Source organism: Tyto alba, unplaced genomic scaffold (assembly GCF_018691265.1).
Source record: "Tyto alba isolate M040663 unplaced genomic scaffold, T.alba_DEE_v4.0 Super-Scaffold_1, whole genome shotgun sequence".
Classification (NCBI taxonomy): domain Eukaryota; kingdom Metazoa; phylum Chordata; class Aves; order Strigiformes; family Tytonidae; genus Tyto; species Tyto alba.
Window position 1 is genome coordinate 37,653,160 of NW_024881261.1, and position 2,922 is coordinate 37,656,081.

Below are 2,922 nucleotides of genomic sequence, written 5' to 3' on the forward strand. Positions count from 1 at the left end.
TCTAATCGAGTGCTGTTCACATTAAGCAATCACCGCAGGCATCAAGTACGCCTGCATGTCCCTGCAGCACTGGCCTGGGTCCCTGGGCTACCACTCCAGGTCTGCTGGGAGGCAAGGAAAGCTAACCAAATCCTAAATATATACACTGGCATGCACCACATGGTCTCAGGAAGGGCTGAGCCTGACCAGGGTTGTTTTTTTTTTTTTTACCTCTTTGTTATAGCACCAGTCTCTTATTCAGCCCGTCCTTTCTCTTTTGCCACCGTGCCACAGACAAGCCCAAGCACAGCACAAGTAGGTGCTGCTGCTCTCCTTAAATGTGGATGCTAAACTCTGTGCTTGCAAGGAAAAAAAAAAAAAAAAAAAAAAAAAGGCTAATACCTTTCCAGTCCTGCCTTGCAGCGAGAGCTGTGGCTGACAGCACCAGGATCTGGCCTCAGCCCATCCCCGGTGAAGGCTCATCCCTGCGGAGAACTTCCCTGTGCACTTGGCTGGGTGGTTCTGCCTGGTCCCTGCGTGACTTCTGTGCCACCTCTTGGCCCCAAGTATTTTCGATAACTGCTTGTCTTGACAACTACTTTTTTCCAAGCGTTTCCACTGTATTTTTATTATGGGCTTTCTGAGGAAATAAGAGCAAAAGAAATAAGAGCAAAGCAGCAGTTATCAGAGCCCCTGGAGCTTAAAAAAAAAATAAAAAATAAAAAATACAGCTTTGGAGCAAAGATTAGGTTCATTTTATTAGATGTACTAGCTGTTTGCCGACAAACCACAGATTTCAGATGTGAGGCTGAGAAGTTTTAACAAGTTAACTCTTTTCCCACCCATCTGCTGGAGTAGCAGTGCCTGGCAGTGTGTTCGGGCAGCTCGGCGTGGTGATGGGATGGCAGGTCCTGCAAGAGGGGGCTCGGTGACATGAAGTTGAGGGTGTACCTCTGTGTCCTTACCCCAGCACTTGGTGGGGGGTATGGGTGCAGCTCCACAGAGGGGGCTGCAGGTGAAGCAGAGGTAGCATCTCTTGTCCCTCTCACCGTTTCTGGTCCCCTGCCGGGAGCTGGGGTGGCTGCTGAGGGCTTTGCCACCGGGGCAAGGCTGGTGGCCAGGGGGGAGGGGGCTCCTGCAGCCCCTATCTCCCACAAGAGGGGACCCCATCCTGCCTGGCCACCCCGCGAGGGCAGTCCGTGCCATGGGATTTCCTCCTCTCCCCCCAGGCCGCGCGCGTGATTACAGCAAATCCCCCTCCACCCGCGTTGTGAGAGCAGCTAAAATTGAGCTCAGTGCCAGGGGCGGGGATGGACGACACCCTCTGTCATCTCTGCTCGCCTCCCCCTGGTGCTGCGACGTCGCCTGGGTCCTGCTGAGCACCAAGCGGGGCTGGTAAAAGCAGCAGTAAGGGAAATCACATCAACTTCCCCAGCCAAGGCGATAATTTGTTTCGGTGAGGCCACCTGACACCCAGCAAGAGCCTGGTCAGGGCGCCCAGCGGGGGAGCTGGGGCCTGCGGAGTTGAGATTGCCATCGTGCTGGGGACTCTTCCCTCCCAGCCACCTCCTGAGCCCCCCGGGGGAGGTTTGCACCCCCTTTGTCCTGCCAGCAGGGCCCGAGCCCTGAGAGATGCTGTCAGGTCACGCGAAACCAACCCAGCACTGATGCATCCCGCTCTCCGCACCGCCTCACGCCTCCACTCTGCGCGCTTTTGCTCCGTGAACAGAAGTTTGCAGCAGGAAGGAGGCATCTCCCTTGCCCAAGACTCAGAGCAGGCTGAGCACCCTGAGATCCTTTTCCATCCCTGGGAGAAGAAGGGTGGTGCCGGCTGAAATGCCCTAGGATCCCATTCCCATCAGGTATTATAGGAAACAGAGCATCTGCACTCAGCAAGCCCTGGCAAGGGCCGGTGTTTTAAGCACCAGGTGATGCTACCCTGCTCACAGCAAGCAGCCCTGGACCTCTCTCAGTTGCACAGAGTGAAGTAACCGACTGAAATTCTGGTTCCCATCCAAGTTTAGCCCCAGCATGACATGCTTATCCCATGCAGAAACCAAAAATGTGCCTTTTTTTTTTTTTTTTTTTTTTTTTTTTTTTTCCAGTGTGTCATGAGGATGAGACATTTGAGATGCAAGGAGCAAAGAGCTTACCCAGGCAGATAAAGCCAGGCTTAGGAACTATCTTGGAATAAGATTCTCCCTGACGGCTAGGCAAGCAGGGAAGATGGGGCTTTTGGGGAAGATAGCTCATTCAAAGTAATTTTGAGCTCATTCAGCCACGATGGAGTCTGAACACCACCGGATACATAGCTTGCATTTGTCTTTTGACAGGAAAACAAAATTAAAGAGCGCAAACTCCATCGAAGGGCTGGGGAACTGGAAGGAGAAAACAGGATTCAAAAGTATAGCAGGTACCTTTGGCGTACTCTTATTTCCCACCTGCCTGGATGTGAGGTGAGAGGAAGGCTTCTTCCCTCCCTCAGAGAGAGCAGACCTTTGCTTTCTCTGCTGCTGTCTTTGAAATCACCGTTCCAAGGAGAGCAAGGGCTGAAGGAAGGGCTGTGCCATCTCCCAGCAGCTTGCGTGACAGCTCAGAGCCGTGCCGGGGGGGCTGGCGAGTGCTGCTGAGCCACGCTGCTCCCCAAACCTCCCTCCGTCTGGAGGCAAAACCACGCCAAGTCCCGGCCAGCGGGCAGAGAGCATCCTCGGCTGCCCTGGGGAGGAGCTGGCACGCTCTCCCGCTGCAAAACTGTCTGCCGGGGTAGTATTTTGGTGACCCTGGGAAGGCAAAGGGTGTGGGGCGGGGGGGGGGGTATGCCCAGGAACCTGCTGCAGACTGCGAGTGGACCAGCAAGTGTGTTGGCAGGTCCCGTGCCATCAGCCCCCCCTCACTTTGGTAGCCCAGACTGCTGGCTGGCTTTGCACAGGGGCAGATAACAGG